Raw genomic sequence first — 22,690 nt, forward strand, 5'->3', positions numbered from 1 at the left:
TATGGATTATGTACAGCTAAATAAGAGTTGGTCATGTCATTATGTTCAGCACAGATATTGTGAGATGAAGGGCCCGTTTCTGTGCTGCACTCTTCAATGTTCAAGGTGTAAACATGTTTCATTCATGAACCTGTGGTTGCTTAAATAAAATGCATATTATGTAAAAATACCTCAGCTTGCGGTGAAAACAAAACATAATCACAAAGTAAGGTTGCTTATTCACCCAGCTATAATTCCAAGCTTTGCAATAAGATTTGTCTCCTGAGTTGGATATAACTCACTGTCAGTTAGCTTTCACATATGGCTGCATGGTGGCACAGTGGTGGAGTTGCTGCCTTTATTACAGTGCCAGAGATCCTGACTATGGGAGTTTGTCTCCTGTCTGTACTGAGTTTGTACATTCTCCCCATCACTAGCGAGGGTTTTCTCCGGGTAGCTGCGGTTTCCTCCCACACTCCAAAGATGTACAGGTTTGTAGGCGAGTTGGCTTGGTAAAATTGTAAATTGTCCCTAACGTGTGTAGGATAGTGTAAGTGTGTGGGGGTCGCTAATCAGCATGGATTCGGTGTGCTGAAGGGCCTGCTTTTGTGCAGCATCTCAAGTCTAAAGTTTAAAGTCTAAAGGATATGGGCCAAATGCAGACTGGTGGAAATAGCGTGGATGGGGCATGTTAGTTGGTATGGTCAAGTTGGGTCATACGGCCTGTTTCCGTGCTGTATGACTATGACTATAAGGTGGCATGCTGAAGTTTTGTTGAAGAGTAATCATCCTAAAATTTTAGCCCTGTGTCTCTCTGCAGATACTAACTGACCTGCTGAATATTTCCAGCATTTTTGTTTTTTTATGCCAAACTGAATTCTGGTTCGGTATGTTATTCACAAAGTCAGTTGAACGTTTGTGGAAGAATATACTTGTGATTATAATGTTTTGTGCACGATATCTTTGCAGTTGAGAAAAGCTCTGGTACATTTATTTATATATAGATGAAAACAACAAAGATTGCAAAGCAAAATAAATCTCTAAATCTAAAAGTAATTTACCTGCTCTGTTGAGCTTCTTTATAACTTGTCTTCAATTAGCTAAAGAGAAATGAGAGGGAAGAATTATTAAAGGGTTATGTGTGAACAACGCTAACATGGATGTAATAGAACATACGTAGTATCGGTAAACATATACAAAGAACACATAAATTAACACAACACATTAATTCTCAGGTTGTAATATACTGTCTGAGCTGCCTTGCGATAGACCTGAAATAAACCTTTAGCAGCACACCTGAAATCCAATAAGGGTGATATAGCAAGGTTGATGGCATATACTTGTCTGGGTCCGAATGTTGTCGATCAAGACTTTGTGTGCCAAGGTGGCGCAGAGGTAGAGTTGCTACATTACAGTGCCAGAGGCCCAGGTTCGATCCTGACAAAGGGTGCTGTCTGTGCGGAGTTTGCATGTTCTCCCTGTGACCACATGTGTTTTCTCCGGGTACTCGGATTTCCTCCCACATTCCAAAATGTGCAAAAAAGGTTTGTCGATTAATTCTTTAAATTGCCTCTAATGTGTAGGATGTGAACGTGAGTTAACATATAACTAGTGTATAGGTGATTGATGGTCAGTGTAGACTCAGTGGGCCGAAGGGCCTGTTTCCATGATGAATCTCTAAACTAAGCTAAAACTACGACCCAGCTTCTGCTGAACATCTACATTGAGTCTGAGAAGGGTAGCTCGACCCAAATCATCACCCATTCCTTTTCTCCAGAGATGCTGTCTGACCAGTTGAGTTACTCCAGCTTTCTGTGTCTATCAACATTGATTCCCTGGTGCAAGTGTGGAAAGTGTGCTGCGTTGTTGGAGATGTTATCTTCTCTCTGAACTCCATACAAAGATCAAATGACATCATTTTGAAAAATAGGAGTGATGATCCATGTTGCATTTATATCTCTTTAAAATAGCGGATCTGCTGCTTGTCACAAAGTGCTGGAGTAACTCAGTGGCTCAGGCGGCATCTCTGAAGAACACGGATAGCCAACGTTTCAACTGTCTGAAGAAAGGTCCAGACACAAAACATTACCTATCCATGTTCTTCCGAGATGCTGCCTGACCCACTGAGTCACTCCACCACATTTTTAGTGGACCACAATCTGCAGTTTCTTGTATCTGCTATTTGTCACCTCACTTTTTTTGTGTGACTTTTCAACACCATAAATTTCAATCACAATTTGATGTACGGGTTCTCCGCAGGTTATGAGCCCCTGACTGGTGTTCACATGAGCGAGCATTTGGGAGACGGATGGACTGATTTTTCAGCCACTGCGGGGCTTCAGGTGTTTTCTGCTGCAAGGGAACTCGGTTTGTGGCAATATCTGAACAGTTTAATTAAAACGTCCTGCTTTTAACAACGTGTTTCCCTTGATCACCCCATGTTTTCATTGAAACACATTGCCGGGCGACCATATTTCCGACCTCAGATTACGAAAGGTTGTTTGAAACGGAATTCTGTCCTTAAGGCAGATAAAAGCAAGGTAAGACTCAATGAGGTGTTGCCAATAGACTTGCAAGACTGGTCCCTGTGAACTAACAGAGCCTGCATGGAAATTACAGTTGGTACAGTGACTCTGCAGTAGACATTAGGAGAAGCAGACTTTTGTTAGGAAAAGTAAAACATCTCACATCAAACTGCAGATTTAGATAATAGACAATAGACAATAGATAATAGGTGCAGGAGTAGGCCATTCGGGCCTTCGACCCATCACCACCATTCAATGTGATCATGGCTGATCATCCCCAATCAGTACCCCGTTCCTGCCTTCTCCCCATATCACCTGACTACGCTTTTTTTAAGAGCCCTATCTAGCTCTCTCTTGAAAGTATCCAGAGAAACGGCCTCCATCGCCCTCTGAGGCAGAGAATTCAACAGACTCACAACTCTCTGGGTGAAAAGATGTGTCCTCATCTCTGTTCTAAATGCCTTACCCTTATTCTTGATCTGTGGCCCCTGGTTCTGGACTCCCCCAACATCGGAAACATGTTTCCTGCCTCTAGCGTGTCCAAACCCTTGATAATCTTATATGTTTCAATAAGATATCCTCTCATCCTTCTAAATTCCAGAATATACAAGCCCAGCCACTCCATTCTCTCAGCATATGACAGTCCCGCCATCCCGGGAATTAACCTTGTGAACCTACGCTGCACTCCCTGAATAGCAATAATGTCCTTCCTCAGATTAGGGGACCAAAACTGCACACAATACTCCAGGTGTCGTCTCACTCAACCGCAGAAGAATCTCTTTGCTCCTATACTCAACTCCTCTTGTTATGAAAGCCAACATGCCATTCGCTTTCTTCACTGTCTGCTGTACCTGCATGCTTATTTTTAATTGACTGATGAAAAAGGACCCCCAGATCCCATTGTACTTCCCCTTTTCCCAACTTGACACCATCTAGATAATAATCTGCCTTCCTGTCTTTGCTACCAAAGTGGATAACCTCACATTTATCCACATTGATCTGCATCTGCCATGCATCTGCCCACTCACCCAACCTGTCCAAGTCACCCTGCATTCTCATAGCATCCTCCTCACAGTTCACGTTGCCACCCAGCTTTGTGTCATCTGCAAATTTGCTAATGTTACTTTGAATCCCTTCATCTAAATCATTGATGTATATTGTAAATAGCTGCGGTCCCAGCACCGAGTCTTGTGGTACCCCACTAGTCACAGCCTGCCATTCTGAAAGGGACACGTTAATCCCTACTTTTTGTTTCCTGCAGTACCCTTATTATCCTTGTAATATTATGCTAAGAAGTGATGGGCATCAAGCTTTAGATATTAAGTTGGGCTTGCAACGTAGAGTCACGTCAGCATTCTACTGCCAGAAGAAGCTGATTTAATTTTAATATTCGCTGTATATCTCAACCAACGGTATAAATATTACCAATGTGAGCATTACAGTACGAGGCCTGTAACCAATAGCATTATTGCGCAAGCTTAAAGAGACAGCATGCAAACAGGCCTTTGAGCCCACGAGTCCATGCTGACCATTGATCACACATTCACACACTAGTCCAATGTTATCCTACTTTCCCATCCACTCCCTACACACTCGGGGCAATTTACAGAGACCAATTAACCTACGAACCCACACATCTTTGGGATGTGCGAGGAAACTGGAATGCACGGTGGCAACACAAGAGGTCACAGGGAGAACATGCAAACTCCACACAGACAGCACCCGAGGAGAGGATCGAACCCAGGTCTCTGGTGCTGTGAGGCAGCAGCTCCACCAGCTGTTCCACTGTGCCGCCACCCAGGTTTTTCCACCCTTGATTCTCATGTCAGAAGGTTACAAATATTTCAGTTCAGAATCAGAATCAGTTCAGACTCTTTGTTTTTGATATCTGTCATTGCAACGCTGCATGGTGTGGTTACGATATCAAGAGAGTTTTGTAGATTTTCCTATTTACAGACAGTCGATTCATAGACGTCTGTATGAACAGGACGTGTCTGTTCCCTGGAGACAGCCTGCAATCAACGTCGTAATTCTTGGTATAAGGTATGCATATCGAAAGAACAAAGAGGGATCCGGCATTAGGGGGTCTGCTAATAATGAAGAAGGATCCAGCATGGGAGGGCCACCGAGAGAAGAAAAAGGGAACCCAGCGGGGGGGGGGGGGGGGGGGGGGCGGGGGCGGTCGAGGACAAAGGGGGACCCGGCACGGGGGTGGGGCATTGAAAACAAAGGGTGACCACATTGAACACGTTGTAACTGGGTCGGCGCCCTGCACGTGGCAACTCATTGTATACTTTATGTATGGTACGCAAGACAAAGAATTTCACTGTGACATGTCACATATGATAATAAAGTGTCATTCCAATTTAGACATCTTGGTCAGTATGGACAAGTTGTACTGAAGTGCCTGTTTCAGTGCTGCGTGGCTCTATGATTTTATGGGAGAATATCTTTCTGTCAATTTAAAGCATAATTTGCTTCATGTAGATTGTAATGATGTCCAAAGCCCCTGTTCCACTTTCAAAACTTAATTGGCGACCTCTGCCGAGTTTGCCCTTGACTCATACTCGCAGCATGGGCGCCACAAGATCGTAGGAGGTCGTAGGAGGTCTTTGTAACTCTTCCTCATGCTCGTGAATGGTCTCCGCGTACTCGTGGCCTCAAGTAGGTCGCGGCGTTTTTTCCAGCCTGATTAAAAATGGCTACGAGTAAAAAAATGGTTGGCATGGAAAAAATGGATACATTTTACTTGTAGATAGGTCGTAGGTAGGTCGTAGTAGGTCGTGATGGTAGTCGTAGGTAGTTGTAGATAGTCGTAGGTATTCGTAAGTAGTCGTAGGTTGGTAACTGGCCCGAGAAAAAAAATGCAAACGAGACATCATTTTATCATGTGATAATTTTCCACTCGTAACTAGTCAGTTGGTCTTAGGTGTGGAAGACTGAGGTCGAGGGGTGCTTGTAGGAGGTCATAGACATAGTCATAGGTCGTCGTAGACATAGTCGTAGGAGGTATTTTACTTCGGCGAGTCAACGCAACCTTGACATGTTTTTCAACTCGTCTACTGGCTTCTAAACTTGTGGATTAGGTCGCCCAAGTGGGACAGGCCCTTTACACCGTCTAACAATAGATATGTTGCCAAGTAATAAATGTTTCAGAACACTCTGGTTTATGACGTATGTGATGGACCAAATGGCTTACTTCTGTGTCATAAATTTTCTACGATTATATAAATGTGATGAAATTATATTGTGTGCAAACAGCTATGATACTAATCTTAGATCCCCAGTGGTTGGATTGTAATCTTGGACCTGCCAAAGATAAGGCTGCATTAAGTATCTAAGAAATTCCATTCATAGGATATCTTCTTACAAGATAAAGTCTATCCAGTTTAGCTCATGCCAAACGTGTAAATATTAATTGGGTTTGTTCCTTATCTCACTCAATGTTTCACTGTAATATGCATTAGTCACTAAAAAAATTAACACTCAGTTTCCCTTTCAATGTCCAAACCAATCTATTGAATGAGTTAAACTGCAATGGGATAATATGATTTTGGATATATGATATATTATGTGCACATGGAAACAGCTGGACAACAGCTGGATAATACATTCAACCGAGCTAATAAACTCCATTACTGTAGGAAGTCACTGGGCAATTTATTTGATGGGGTGCCATACAAATGCAGTGTTGACTATGAACTAATGAGTCACAGTATTAAAATATCCAAATTCTAAATAACCTGGTCTTGAAACTTAGTCTCACAAAATGGCACAGTGGTGCAACGAGTAGAGACACTGCCTCATTGTGCCAGAGGCGCAGGTTCGATCCTGACCTGGGTGCTGTCTGTGTGGAGTTTGCGCATTCTCCCTGTGGCCTAATGGGTTTCCTCGGAGGTGCTCTGGTTTCCCCCCACATCCCAAAGACCATATAACCATATAACATATAACAATTACAGCACGGAAACAGGCCATCTCGACCCTTCTAGTCCGTGCCGAACACATAATCTCTCCTAGTCCCATATACCTGCGCTCAGACCATAACCCTCCATTCCCTTCCCATCCATATAACTATCCAATTTATTTTTAAATGATAAAAACGAACCTGCCTCCACCACCATCACTGGAAGCTCATTCCACACAGCTACCACTCTCTGAGTAAAGAAGTTCCCCCTCATGTTACCCCTAAACTTCAGTCCCTTAATTCTCAAGTTATGTCCTCTTGTTTGAAACACATACGGGTTTATAGGTTAATTGGCTTCTGTAATTAGCTGCTAGTGCGTAAGGGGTGGATGAGGTAGTGAAATAATATAGAACTATTGTGATCGATGTGCTCGGTACACCAAAGGGATTATTTCCATGCTGTATCGGTCAATCAAATAAAAAGCTAAAGGCTCCAGATCAAGATCTATGTGTATCTTCTTTCAATAGGAGCACAGTGTCTACTATAATATCCAATGTACAAGTAGAACAAGAATTAATTCCAATGATATTGAGAAATCAGGTGATTCCATATATCAATCCATCCCACCAACTGGAATAGCAAATTGATTGAAAGTAGAGCCCAAATCTGGCACTACAGGTTGTAGATAAATACACAACCAAGTCCCCAAGGGAGTTGGTTGTCCCCTGCCCAAATACAGTCAAATAGAGAAAGAAGTGGGGTCCTAGTGGGGCGTCGCCGAGAAAGAAAATGGACCCGGCGATGGGCCACTGACAATGAAGGGGGGGGCTGCCTGCTGCCACATGCAGTGGCAGGCCTGGTTTGCCACTGCGAGCAGAATATATGTTTGATTAACTTCTTGTAACTTTGTCAGCATCAGAAACGTAGCGACCCTTGAGCACTGCCCAGGTCAGGTCCGCTGTATGATTTTACCGGGTTGTATTCAGAAACCAAGCGTCTCACTGTAGATGGGGACGTGTGACAATAAAGTCTCATTGAATCATTGAATCACTGGATTGAATCAGATGGAGCTACAATGAAAATATTGCTTGCAGCAGCATCAGATGCGTACAGGCTGTATACCTTGGATGAATAATTTGATATTTGCCAATGGTTTGAGATTCATAATCAGATGTCAATATATCATAATGGATCTAATCACTTGTGACTGGAGATAGGAATTGTTCTGTGTTTGTTGTGTCTGAGCTTGAGAGCAGTGAGCAATCACAATCGATTATCATTCACAATATCACTGATTTTGCATCACCAAAAGAGGCTCTCCAGCACAATATTTTGAGCGGCATATTTTTATGATAATAGAAACATAGAAAATAGGTGTAAGAGTAGACCATTCGGCGCTTCGAACCAGCACCACCTTTCAATATGACCATGGCTGATCATCCAAAATCAGCACCCCGTTCCTGCTTTTCCCCCATATCTCTTGATTCCCTTAGCCCTAAGAGCTAAATCTAACTCTCTCTTGAAAACATCCAGTGAATTGGCCTCCGCTGCCTTCTGTGGCAGAGAATTCCACAGGTTCACATCTCCCTGGGTGAAAAATTTTTCCTCATCTCAGTCCTAAATGGCCCACCCCGATTCTAAAACTGTGGCCATTGGTCCTGGACTCTCCCAACATCGGGAACATTTTTCCTGCATCTACCCTGTCCAATTCTTTAAAAATTGTATATGTTTCTATAAGATCCTTCTCATCCTTCTAAATTCCAGCAAATACAAGCCCAGTTGACCCATTCTTTCATCATATGTCAGTCCCGCCATCCCGGGAATTAACCTGGTGACCCTACGCTGCACTCCCTCAATAGCAATAATGTCCTCCCTCAAATTAGGGGATCAAAATTGAACACAATAATCCAGGTGCGTGCAGTCTCACCAGGGCCCTGTACAACTGCAGTAGGACCTCCTTGCTCCTAAACACCAATCCTTCGCAATGAAAGCCAAGATGCCATTAGCTTTCTTCACTGCCTGCTCTACCTGCATACTTACTTTCAGTGACTGATGTACAAGCACACCCAGGTCTCTTTGCACCTCCCCTTTTCCTAATCTGACACCATTCGGATAATAATCTGCCTTCCTGTTCTTGCCACCAAAGTGGATAACCTCACATTTATCCACATTATATTGCATCTGCCATGCTTCTGCCCACTCACCCAACCTATCCAAGTCACCCTGCAGCCTCATAGCATCCTCCTCGCTGTTCACACTGCCACCCAGCTTTGTGTTATCTGCCAATTTAGAGATGTTATATTTAATTTCCTTGTATAAATCATTAATATATATTGTAAACAACTGGGGTCCCAGCACTGAGCCTTGCGGCACCCCACTAGTCACTGCCTGCCATTCTGAAAATGACGCGTTAATTCCTACTCTTTGCATCCTGTCTGCCAACTAGTTCTCTATCCATATCAATACCCTACCCCCAATACCATGTGTTCTAATTTGGCACACTCTCTTGTGTGGGACCTTGTCACAGGCTTTTTAAAAGTCCAGATACACCACTGACTCTCCCTTATCCATTCTACTCTAGGGACATTTTATAATTTTACCAAGCTAATTAATCTACAAACCTGCACGTCTTTGGAGTGTGGGAGTAAACCTGAGCTCCCGGAGAATACCCACATGGTCACAGGGAGAACGTACAAACGCCATACAGACAGCACCCATAGTCAGGATCGAAGCCGGGTCTCTGGCGCTGTAAGGCAGCATCTCTGCCACTGTGCCACCATGCCGCCACTATTTTTTGTAAAGCTAACTACAATCAGCCTAAAGGCCCAGTCCCATTTAGATGATTTTTTCGGCGACTGCATGTCACAGCAGGTCACCGAAAATTTTCAACATGTTGAAAATCCAGCGGCGACCAGAAAAATGTACGACTCTTTGGGTGACTACTCACGACCATACAGGCATCACCCCATGACCAGCTGCGATCATGACGGGTGCCAGCAGTCGCCGAAGAAATTGTGTAAGTGGGACAGGGCCTTAAGAATCCTGTAAGATTTACTGAGAGATCTTCATTATGGTCTGGTTACCAAGTATAACTGAAAATGTATTGCATTATTGGTTATTGTATATTTATTTCTTGTGGTGTTGCGCTAATATGCTTGTGAAGTTACAACAAGTAACATTTTAATTGCACCATCCTGATGTGTATCTCTATACTTTTAAAACTCTGTGTGAGTGTGTGTGGGTGTATGTCATTTTGAATTTGCCTTTGATTTTGCCTTTGATTCGATACTCCGCGAAAACCAGACGCCAAAACGCTGATATTTTTACCATTTCGCTAGCGATTTTACTTTTACATTCGCAAATCTACACCTCATTAAATTTAGTCATTATTCTGTACACATTTTTAATAAAATCCTTCACCCCCCCCCACTCAGTCATTTCTTCGCCTCCCGCTGGCCACCTTCTCATCGCGTGCCCCGCGCGACCATAACGGCTGCTGCCGCCCGGCTCTCCTCCACGCTGGCGGAAGCCACAGATTGGCTGGTCCAAATCGCAATCGCGGGAACAGACCCAACGGGTCTGCACTTGGTCTAGTGACAATTAAAAACTTGTGATTCTCATATGCTCCGTTAAACTCGCTTGTAAGGTGTAAGGTGCCTCTAATCCAGGCAACATCCTGGTAAACCACTTCTACACCCTCTCTAAAGCCTCCACATCCTTCCTATAATTTTGCTCTACAATAATCAGTAAGAGCTTAATATGTTCCTGTCCATTGAATTCTCAAATAGACAACTTTGAAACCAACTTTCAAAGCTCCTGGTGATCTGTGTATTAGATTGATTGAGAAATGTTTGTGTTTCATTTTATAGTTGAGTAAAGGAAATAATCCTTCGATGATACTTTGTTCAGTATCAACAATCAGTACCCTGGAGCTGGTGAGCTGGCCAATATGCTGAGGTTCAATTGTCCATTGACTCCAGGGAATAATGCTGTGTAATTGCCAACTCCACAACAGGAGAATGAAAGTGTGACTTAAATTAAATTGCATTCATCCAAAACCAGGAACCTCATAACTTCCCCAATCAACCCCTACTCACCATCAAGCCAACAATCACTTAGAACAGAAAGAATATCCTTTAAGACAGAATTAAATAAGACATAACAAAAGCCTGGAGGTACCCAGGAAGTTAGACAGCATATAGGGGTCTCGACCTGAAATGTCATCTATTCCTTTCTCCAGAGATGCTGCCCGACCCGCTGAATTACTCCTGCATTTTGTACCTATCTTCGGTGTATGAAGAATGCTCTTGACCCGAAACATCATCTATTCAGTTTCTCCTGAGATGCTGCCTGACCCACTGTTACTCCAGCCTTTTGCGACTGTCATCAGCATATAGGGAAAGCCATTCTGATGATCATTGACCTAAGGCATTCTGACTCTTTTTCCCAAGTGTTGCCCAAATTATTCAGATTTTTTTTACTGGTCCACATTGAAATGTTGATTCTTGAACTCATAACTTAGAAATGTTTATCTTTGTATTTATTTTGTTATGGTTGCTCCATTTCCTGTATGTGTTCCTATCCATGCCCTCTCGATCCCCACCTATTCTATCGCAGCCTGCCAACTGTCTCTACGAGGGCCCCTTGTGTCTTCCCTTTCCATCATTGTGCCTTCAGCCGCCTCAAGAATTAAATGCTGAGATTCCATTAATTCCATTGTCATTCATTCCCCATCGCACCATGGTTGGTCATGCCTTCAGCTGCCTCAGGAATTCCAAAATACATCCCTAAATCCTGCTGGCATTATCTATGTCCATTCCCCACCCACCATGATTGGCCACGGCTCCAGTTGCTTCAGGAATTCCATTCCTACTTCCCTCTGTCTTGTCATCTCCTTCTCCCATTTAAAAAATCCTCCCGGCAACTCACTTCTCATCAGGCTTTTAGTTCTCTCTCTCCTCAGCTCCCTTTCTTTGGCTCTGCGCCATCATTTATCACCCCCGTTAAGGAGCTCAGAATTTTTTTCACTTTGTACCGAAAAATCCTTTATGTGCGAATAATTGTTATGGCTGTATTTCCTCATCCAGATTGTGTGGAGATTTCCCGAGACTCTTGTTTCAAGGTCTCTGGCAAGCCTTGCTGCAGACGATATTCCTGAGACTGTTGGTAAAATAAATGTACGACTTCCATGATAATTTATCGGCTGCTACAGCTTAGTAGACTTACGGGATCTCACAGATATCAAAAGTCTCCCCTTTGAAGCTGAATATTGTGACTGCAGGTGAGAGTTCTTAATCATAAGTCATACTGAGAATTGTAGTTACATTAATAAAAAAAATAGTTTGAGCTTGTGCATTGAATCATGCATCAGAGAATTGCTGTGTAACTATAAACCTCTTAATCATTAATAATGCATCACAAAAACAAAACTATATTGCAAAACCTGAAGTATATCATAAACAGGACAAAAATAAATTACAACAGAAACATAGTTGAACTGTTTTTTTTAAGACTTGTCACAATGACCAACTTTGTTCCGTGATCCAGCAGGAAAGGCATTCTCTCGCGCTCATGAGGTAATAGTTGTTTAACGGCTTGCTGTGGCACTTATAAATTTCAGTGGAAGATGCGCTCGCTCAAACAGGGTTCAACCATCACTTATAGATCTGCTGTGTACATATAGATTGGGCCCCTCAGAGGAGTTCCAAATACTTTGTTGCAGAATGAGATTTATTCTGTTCTTTGGCATTTTGGTAAATAAAAAATCTAATAAATTTTGCAAATTGAGAACTTTGAAAATTGGCTACTAAGGTAATTGAAGTGGTTGTTATGATCTGTCATCCATCGGTTGTACTAAATATATTCATGTTGTTTCCCGAAAGAAGTTAAAATAAACACAAGCGGCAGTCATCTCTAAACAAAACCTTCTGTTGGATGAGTTTCATGATATATGAAGGACAACTAATATTAAATATACTTTAGGGTCTGTACTTGTACATGCTTGTTTGTTTAGCTTAGAGATACAGCGGGTCCTTCGGCCCACCGAGTCCACGCTGACCTTCAATCACCAGTACACACATTCTATGTTATCCCACTTTCGCATCATACATGCTCGGGGCAATTTCCAGAAGCCAATTAACCTACAAACCTGCACGTCTTTGGAATGTGGGAGGAAACCCCTGAAATGCAGCACAGTGGCGCAGCGGTAGAGTTGCTGCCTTACAGCACCAGAGACCCGGGTTCGATCCTGACTACATGTTCTGTCTGTACGGAGTTTGTACATTGTGCCTACGTGGGTTTTGCTCCGGTTTCCTCCCACATTCCAAAGACATGCAGATTTGTAGGTTAATTGGCTTTTGCAAATTATCCCTAGTATGTAGGATAGAACTAGGATCACTGGTCAATTAGTTTGATTGGCTACAGTCAGTTGTAAAAATATTGTCTTTAGTGTGCAGGATAGTGTTGGTGAATGGTCGGGGTGGACTTGGTGGGCCGAAGGGCCTATTTCTGTGCTGTATCTCTAAAGTCTAAAGTAAAGTCTGAAGTCACTAGTCAGGATTGAACCTGGGTTTCTGGCGCTATGAGGCAGCAACTCTACTGTAGTGCTTGTATGTGTGGGTGTATGTCATTGTCGAAACATGGGAATTAATGGATGAAGAAAGACCTTCCACTATTATGATAGAGCAATAGGAGAGACTTCAAAATTAATCAACAACCCTATCAATTACACTACTTCATGCCAAACATGTGGTGAAGGGTAAACTTCAGTGGCTGAAAGCTTAGAGAACTTTGGGTCAAAGCCTTTCCAGGCATGATACACTTAGCAAATGACATCTCAAATTAATCACACACTGTCCCGGAGTATGTTTGTGTTTGTTTATGTCTGCATATCTCTACATATTTGTCTATGTATGTACAATTGCAATCATCCATGAATCAATAATAAGAGTGGGAATTAACATCGCAGAAACGTCATGTCAAAAACGTTAGTGTCAGTTGTCAGTCGCGGCTAGATTGGTAACACTCCCACCCCTCACTGAGAAGGTTGTGGCCTCAAGTTCCACTCTAGAGATTTGACCACAAATATTGAACCTGACACTCCAGCCCAGGAATGAGGGAGCGCATGCAATTCCTGAGGTGGTGTCGTCTGGAGCAAATGTTAAAACATTATCTGTACTCTCAGGCACATTCAGGGATGTAACAAAAATCCAACGTCATGATTTCAGAGGTAAAATATTTCATAATTTACATCAGTATCACAGTTTATGTGTAGGATGGAACTGCCATCCTACACCGAAGACAGACAGAAAATGCTGGAGTAACTCTGCAGGTTGGGCAGAATCTCTGGAGAAAAGGGATAGGTAACGTTACGGGTTGAGACCCTTCTTCAGACTCTTCAGACAAAGTTTATAAACTTTCTGTCATTACCACGGTGCTATTTTTTGTAGGCCCGTGTCCAAACTCACTGTTTTTTTCTGCACTTTAAAAAGGCAACATTTCAAAATGACCCATTTATCCCATAATCTTGCCCATTTCCCCCCATTTTCTCTCCCCCCCCCCCCCCCAACCCCCCCCCCCCCCCCCCCCACCCCCCCCCCACGCCATGCCCATCCATTCCATATTTTTCATTCACATTCAATGGCGTCCATGATGGTTGCATGTTGAATGGGCAATGTCAGCCCTAAATGATGTGTCGTTGGTGGTGTCAGAGTTAATTTAGACCTTTAAGCTTTATATTGTTGAGATACAGCATGGAAACAGGCCCTTCGGCCCACAGACTCCGCGCCGACCCACAATCACCCCGTACACACCATTCTACTGTATACATTAGGGACAAGTGACAATCTGCTGAAGCAAAGTAACCTACAATCCTGCACATCTTTGGAGTGCGGGAAGTAGCCGGAGCACCCGGAGAAAACCCACGCAGTCACAGGGAGAACGTACAAACTCCGCACAGACAGCGCCCGTAGTCAAGATCGAACCCGGGTCTTTGGCAGCAATTCTACCACTGTGCTGCCCTATGAAGAGATAGTTGAGGCAGGTACTATAATTAATGGAGGATACACTACCCATTGTCTATTATCACAGGGCACTAATCAGATTGCAGATCACAATGTGGTGCCAACACGACCTCGATTGCTTAAATAATTACTTTTCTGTTGACATTACTAAATAAAAAAATTGGAACAGCCTTAAGTGTTTATTTTGTTAATCACGGCAAAGAGCTGTGTAATAAATATGAAATGACTTTATCAGGTCTTTCCCTTTACCAGTTCTGTAGACGGTGGCACAACAGAATAGATAAGTTGGTTTTTAAGAAGGAACTGCAGATGCTGGAAAATTGAAGGTACACAAAAAAGCTGGAGAAACTCAGCGGGTGCAGCAGCATCTATGGAGCGAAGGAAATAGGCGACGATTCGGGCCGAAACCCGTCTTCAGATAAGTTAGTTATTTCATTTCATGTTAGTTAATATTTTTAATTGATTAGTTGAGTTTGAGTTTAGTTTGAGTGTAGATTATTGTCATGTATACTGAGGTACAGTGAAAAGCTTGTGTAGCATGCTAACCAGTCAGTGGAAAGTTGAGTTATATCTGGTGAACACATGTCCTTCAGAGCCATAAGTTCACCTGCAAACTCTTGGACTTTGCTGTCCAGTTTTAGTTTGTCCAACATTTATCCTGGTCATTGTTCAATACAAGTTAGTCTAAACATGTAATTAATCGGAGAGCTATTATCTATTAAACAAATTGCTGGCCTTTGCATCTGGTAGCAGCTAATGTGATATCCAGCTTTGCTGTCAATAACTTCTACAAGGAAAGCAGCAATGGGACTTCAGTAAACTGTGATAGCCCAGAGATATTTAGTCAATGCTACTAATGCTGATGTAAATGCGATGCATTTTTCATTAGGTAATGTAATTAATTTTACTCTCCGTAAACAGGAAGGTGTGCATTAATTTGTGATTAATCTCCTTGCTTATTAGATCGGCACCTCACACCTTAACTAATCCCAACATACATTCATTATCAATTAGAATACCCTCTGAACAGTATTACCCTCGGGATCATTGCCCTTTGAGTTGCTTAAGAAATTTCCCTGCTGTTTCTGGAAATCTTACTTCTTTTTAACTCGTTCAGGAGCCAACAGAGAAAGAGCTTTTTATTTTTGGTCAGTAAAAAAAAAAGCATGTTAAGGGCCTCACTGACTTGCCACGATGCAGAATAACCTGAAACAGTGCAGAGAAGATTTACAACAATGTTGCCAGGACTCGAGGGCTGTATGGGGAGGTTGAGCAGACTCCAGCTTTATTCGTTGGAGTGCAGGAGGCTGAAGAGTGATCATATAAATGATGTATAAAATCATGAGGAAAAATTATAAGTTCGGTTTAGATTAGAGGCACAGCGTAGAAACAGGCCCTTCGGCCCACTGAGTCCGCACTGTTACCTGCAGATGCCATTTAAGTGAGATTGGTTAGTACATTAGTTCTAGGAGCAGAATAAGGCCATTCGGCCCATCAAGTGTACTCCGTCATTCAACCATGGCTGATCTATCTTTCCCTCTCAACCTTATTCTCCTGCCTTCGCCCCATAACCTCTGACACCCTCACTAATCAAAAATATGTCAATCTTTGCCTTAAAAATATCCATTGACTTGGTCTCCACGGTCACCTGTGGCAAGGAATTCCACAAAATAGTAAATTCAATGTTTCTCTACATAAGATATCAGACACTCACAGCTTCTCTCGAACATTTAAGAGGCGGTGTGACTGAACCAAATACTGGTCACTCATCACTCATGAAACCTAGCAAATGAAAAATCAGAGAGTCTGATCATCTCACAATAAATAAGGCTTTAGACATTAGAGATACAGTGTGGGAACAGGCCCTTTGGCCTCCCGAGCCATCGCCGACCAGCGATCACCCTGTACACTAGCACCATCCTACACACTAAGGACAATTGATAATTTTTTTGCCAAAGCCAATTAACCTATAAACCTTTGGAGTGTGGGAGGAAACCGGAGCACCTGGAGAAAATCCATGAGGTTACAGGGAGAATGTACAAGCTCCGTACATACAATACCCGTTGTCAGGATTGAGCCCAGGTCTCTGGCATTGGAAGGCAGCAGCTCTACTGCTGCATCACTGCGCCACCCCATTATAAAGTGAACCCAACATGTTCCCAATGAACAATGCTCATGGACCTTATATTAACGCCTTCATTACTGTTCAGACATTGCCAACCCTTTACTTGATGCTGTAACTCTTTTAGCATCAAAATCATCGGCACAGTAACAAACAGTGTGGAAATTCTGTGTTTCAACCTTACTTGGAAAACTACCTCCAGCTTGAATCAGGGAAAGTAGACAGAAGATGGGGTTTTGTGTTACTCAAGTGGAAATTGAGAGGAAGGCCGATACACACGTTTCATACTAATTGCATAGCATGCAGTTGCACAACCTTACACTCACCTTGTAGGTGGATACACAAACTTGATATACAACTGTAAACCACTTCCCCAAAACCTGTAGGCAGTCTACGTGTGCTCATCTACCAGATTGCTATCTTTGTGGAGCCAAGGCCTCATGGTGCCAAGGACCTGGGTTCCAATTCTAACCTCTGGCACTGTCGATGTGGAGTTTGCACATTGTCCCAGTGACTCCATGCATTCCCCTGGGTGCTCGGGTTGCCTTCCACATCCCAAAGCCGGGAAGGTTTGAGGGTTAATTGGACGCTGTAAATTGCCCCATGGTGTGTAAGTGAGTAGTAGAATCTGGGAGTGGGGGTTGAGGTTGTGGAAAGAGCATCTCTTCAGCATGGACTTGGAAGGCCGAAGAGCCTTTTCCATGCTAGATCTCTCAATTACTATGTCCTAGAATGACTCTAAGTCCTAGATCTAGAAGAAGAACTTCAGCAGTGTTAATGCCATCTAATCTCAGTTTATAAAGGATGTTCCGATTTATAAAAGAATCACTGAATAAATTGTTGTAGATTATTGGACTAAAGGAGGAAGATTATTGAAGAAAATTCAGCAACATCTTTAGAATGGGAAGAGCATTCTGAAATTGCTGGAAAGACACATATTCAAAGAGCCTAACAGACGTGAAATTCATGTTATTTCACTTTCTGCAGATGCTTACTGCTCAGTATTTCCAGCATTTTTCTGTTTTTGTTTCAGAATTCAAACATCTGCACATTTTTTTAACAATCTTTACAAATGGGATGGCTTCGGATGCACAATATATGGTTTGGGAACAACTTCATTCAAGATTGAAAGAAAATTGCAGAGAATTGTGGACGCAGCCCAGACCATCACACAAACCAATCTCTCTTCCATTGGCTCCATCTACACTTCACGCTGCCTCGGCAAGGCCACCAGCATAATCGAGGACGAGTCTCACCCCAGTTACCTCTTCTTCTCCCCTTTCACATCAGATAAGAGTGTGAAAGAAGGGTGGAAAACGCACACCTCCAGATTCAAGGACAGATTCTTCCCTGCTGTTATCAGGCAACTGAACCATCCCATCAACAACTAGAGAGCAGTCCTGAGCTGCTATATACCTCAATGAAGACCCTTTTTCTTGCACTAAACATTATTCCCTTTATCATATATCAGGACACTGTCGATGGCTCAACTGTGACCATGTATAGTCATTTCGTTGACTGGTTAGCATGTGATAAAAGCTTTTCACTGTACCTCGGCACATGTGACAATATGCTGAACTAAACTAAATATAAATTACTGATCTAATTTTAGTTTTCTGCTGGCAGGAGTTTTACATTCTGGTGTGCAATGCCGTATTTTAGCGCTGTGGACATTTTTTAGGTATGTGTTAGAAAAGTGTCAGTTCATTCCACTTTCTTCTTCCGGGAACTGAATAATAGCAATGACTATCGGTGAGGTTGTTCTTACTGAACTGCATGAAGAGTTGAAATTGCAGCGTAAAAGATACTCTATTTTTAGAAAGTGAAAGGAGTCCAAATAATGCAGCAAAGATGGTGCGTGAACCTGGAAACTAATGGGGAGAAATAATTAGGCCACCTGTCCTTATACCGTGGAGAATTGTTCAGTTTGATACCAAAGCAGTAAAACAAGATCTTGTAACCAAAATGCTGGGTTGTGCGTATGTTGAGTAAAAAACGCAGGCTATTTATTGCAGGAAACGCAGAAAGTTAAGTGGTTTATGAATGCAATAGCCAGATATTCAAATATTCCATCTATAAATGATTTAACATTTGACAGCATGGCATTCTTAAACGGTACAGATCGGTATTGTTGGTATTTTCTTTGTTTAATGGGCAGGCTTTATTCATAAATAGTTACAAGGGCTCTTTCCTGTTTTTCTCATTTTACATTGAAGACAACAACATTTGTTTTGGGTCAAATGGACTACATCATTTGCAGCCGACTGTCTATCATCACACAACTCTCTGGAGATCACAAAGGCAGTCAGACATATGTTATTTGTGTTAGAAGGAACTGCAGATGCTGGTTTAATCCGAAGATAGGCACAAAAAGCTGGAGTAACTCAGCGGGACAATCAGCATCTCTGGAGAGAAGGAATGGGTGACATTTCAGGTCGAGACCCTTCTTCAGACATATGTCATTAGTTCCTCCACATCTGTGCACAGCATCAGCAAACCCAAGACTTTCATTGACACACCAAAGCTGGTGAGGGAGAGGCTATGATAACAACAACTTTCACGTACGTTGTACTTCAACGTAGTCAAATGTAATCAAGTCCCTCACAGCAAGCACAATCTGACACCAGGAAAAGTATCAGAAGATATTAAAAGAGAAAAAGTTAAGAAGCAAAACATTGTGGATGCTGGAAATCGAAAATCATAACAGAAAATGTTGAAAGACTGCAGCAGGTCAGGCTGCGGTTCAGGGGAACTGCTCCAGTACATGGAGCATGCGCGCCGATCCGATTTTGAATATTGCCACTAAAAATGGCGGCTCCCGCATTTGTAAAAAATGCAAAAATAATTTCACTGTGCAGTTGCGTACGTGACAAATAAAACAATATTGAGCTATTGAGCATCAGTGGAAAGAGTTAACATTTTGGTGAAGGGTCTGCAAGCTGAAATGTTAACTGGGTTTCTCTTATGCCCCTGTCCCACTTAGGAAATCTGAACGGAAACCTGAACGGAAACCTCTGGAGACTTTGCGCCCCACCCAAGGTTTCCGTGCGGTTCCCGGAGGTTGCAGGTGGTTGCCGGAGGTTGCAGGTAGTGGAAGCAGGTACAGAAACTGACAAAAACCTCCGGGAACCACACTGAAACCTTGGGTGGATTGCAAAGTCTCCAGAGGTTTCCGTTCAGGTTTCCTAAGTGGGACAGGGACATTACAGCATTTTCTGTTTTTATTTTAGGAGATCTCTGTATCTTCTTTCACCACAGGCGAGGTTCCAGAGGACTGGAGAGTAGACAATGTTGTTCGTACACAAAAATGCTGGAGAAACTCAGCGGGTGCAGCAGCATCTATGGAGCGAAGGAGATAGGCAATGTTTCAGGCCGAAACCCTTCTTCAGACTCTTCGGCCCAAAACGTTGCCTACCTCCTTCGCCCCATAGATGCTGCTGCACCCGCTGAGTTTCTCCAGCATTTTTGTGTACCTTCGATTTTCCAACGTCTGCAGTTCCTTCTTAAAGACAATGTTGTTCCTTTGTTTGAGAAGGGAAGTGGTGATAATCCAGGAAATTATAGGCCGGTGAGCCACACGTCAGTGGTGGAGAAGCTATTGAAGAGGATTCTTCGGGATAGGATTTCCTCGCCTTTGGATGAGAATGGATTATTTAGGGACAGTCGGCATGGCTTTGACTGGAGCAGGTCATGTCTGACTAACGACTGAGTTTTTTGAGGGGGTGTCAAAAGTGATCAATGTAGGAATGGCAGTGGATGTTGGCTGCATGGACATTTGATAAAATCCTTCATAGGAGGCTGACCCAGAAGAGTAAAATGCATGGCATCCATAGTGACTTGATCAATTGGATTCAGAGCTAGCTAACCCATAGAAGACAGATGGTTTTGGTGGAAGGGTGTTATCTAGTTGGAGGTCTGTGATCATTGGTATTCTACTGCCTTGGGACCTCTCATATTTGTGATGTATTTAAATTATTTGGGCATTACGGTAGATGGGTTGGTTAGTACATTTGCAGGCAACACCAAAACTGGTCGAGTTGCAGACAGTGAGGAAGGCCGTCAAAGTAAACGGTGGGATTTAGATCAGTTGTAGATATGGGTGGAGAAATAGCAGATGGAGTTTAATCCGAGCAAGTGTGTGGTGATGCACTTTGGGAGGTTGATTGAAAGGGGAAAGTATACAGTTAGTAGTAAGATCCTCAATAGTACTGATGTACAGAATGGTTTGGGGTCCAAGTCCATAGCTCCCTGAAAGTGGAAACACAAGTTGATAGAGTGTTAAAGAAGGCGTATGGTATGTTTGCCTTCATTGATCAAGTCATCGAGTATAAGAGTCAAGAAGTCAGTTATAGGTTTAGGTCGCAACTTGGCGGAGTTTGTCTGCAGTTCTGGTCAGCCCATTACAGGAAGTTTGTGGAAACTTTGAAGTGGATGCAAAAGACGTTTACCAGAATGCTGCCTAGATAAGAGGATATTAGCTATAAGGAGCAGTTGAACAATCTTGAGTGGTTTTCTCTGGAACATCGGAGGTTGAGGGGAACCTGACAGAAGTATATGACATTATGAGAGGGATAAATAGAGTAAACAGTTAGATTTTTTTCTTAGGGTTGAATTGTCAATGATTAGAGGCATAGCTTTAAGGTCAGAGGGAGAACATTTAAAGATATGTGGGGCAAGCTTTTCACAGAGAGTAGTGGGTGCTTGGAATGTAGAGCAAGGGGTGGTAGTGGCAGGATATAGGAGAGTTGTGTTTAAGAGGCCTTTAGATAGACACATGGATGGGGGATTATAAAGTGTTCAAGAAGGAACTGCAGATGCTGGAAGATCGAAAGTACACAAAATTGCTGGAGAAACTCAGCGGGCGCAGCAGCATCTATGGAGCGAAGGAAAAGGGCGACGTTTCGGGCCGAAACCCTTCTTCAGACTGATCAGTCTGATCAGTCTAAAGAAGCGTTTCGGCCCGAAACGTCGCCTATTTCCTTCGCTCCATAGATGCTGCTGCGCCCGCTGAGTTTCTCCAGCAATTTTGTGTACCGGGGGAATTATAAAGTTCCTGTTGTTTGAAGGAATAGGAATAAGCTTTGAAGGGAGAAAAAGAATGGAAATTTTAGAACTTAGTCAAAGCTTTTTAGTTTAGTTTAGTTTAGAGGTACAGTGCAGAAACAGGCACTTCGGCCCACCGAATCTGCATCCACCAGCGATCCCCATATATTAGCACTATCCTACACACTAGGGACAATTTACAATCTTTACAGAAGTCAATTAACCCACAAACCTGTGTGTGGGGGGAAACCGGAGAAGCCCAGGGAAAAGTAATGAGGGCACGTAACGAACGTACAAACTCTATACAGAGCGCATCCGTCGTCAGGATCGAACCTTTATCTCCGACACTCTAATGCCCCCTGTCCCATTTAGGAAACCTGAACGGAAACCTCTGGAGACTTTGCGCCCCACCCAAGGTTTCCGTGCAGTTCCCGGAGGTTTTTGTCAGTCTCCCTACCTGCTTCCACTACCTGCAACCTCCGGCAACCACCTGCAACCTCTGGGAACCGCACGGAAACCTTGGGTGGGGTGCAAACTCTCCAGAGGTTTCTGTTCAGGTTTCCTAAGTGGGACGGGGGCATAAGGCAGCAACTCTACCGCTGCGTCACCGTGCCGCCATTGATGGTCTCTCCGAGCCAGCTAACCCCTGGAGATCATACATTGGTTAGGCATGGAATGCAGATGGAGACAGCCAGTCCAACATAGCATTGCCAAACATTAGTTGAGGTTAGAAGATTTCATTCCCATTTCCCTATCAGCAAGCAACATTTTGTACAGAACATGATCAACAGAAGTGACCAATTCCCTCATTGCACACCCACACCCAACCTCCCTTGTACTTTCACCCTCCCACATTACCACAGAACAAGGAACAAATCTTCAGACTCCTGGAAAACAAGCCACTCATCTTGGCATTAAAGCTCTGCATGTACTGTTTAAACAAGATTCTCAGGACTCCTATGCAATTTGCTGATAAAATCATCTCATTTTCAAGGCTGACTGTTCTAAACAACCCAGTTAGTCACCACGCAATTCAACTTTGCTTATGTTTTAGTTGTGTTTTTAACATCAGATAACCAAAATAAAACAGTGAAAG

General features: G+C 43.0%; 1 protein-coding gene across 1 annotated transcript in view; it reads right to left on the reverse strand.

The window, feature by feature from the left end:
* LOC129707262 (transcription factor MafB-like) overlaps positions 1–22,690 on the reverse strand; it is a 392,235-nt gene that overhangs the window by 92,346 nt on the left and 277,199 nt on the right. The window contains exon 3 of the mRNA XM_055652173.1: positions 1,041–1,079. The gene's annotated coding sequence lies outside the window, so the exon portion shown is untranslated. The remainder of the gene's footprint in view (positions 1–1,040; positions 1,080–22,690) is intronic.

This window comes from Leucoraja erinacea, chromosome 21 (assembly GCF_028641065.1).
Source record: "Leucoraja erinacea ecotype New England chromosome 21, Leri_hhj_1, whole genome shotgun sequence".
NCBI classification, from domain to species: domain Eukaryota; kingdom Metazoa; phylum Chordata; class Chondrichthyes; order Rajiformes; family Rajidae; genus Leucoraja; species Leucoraja erinaceus.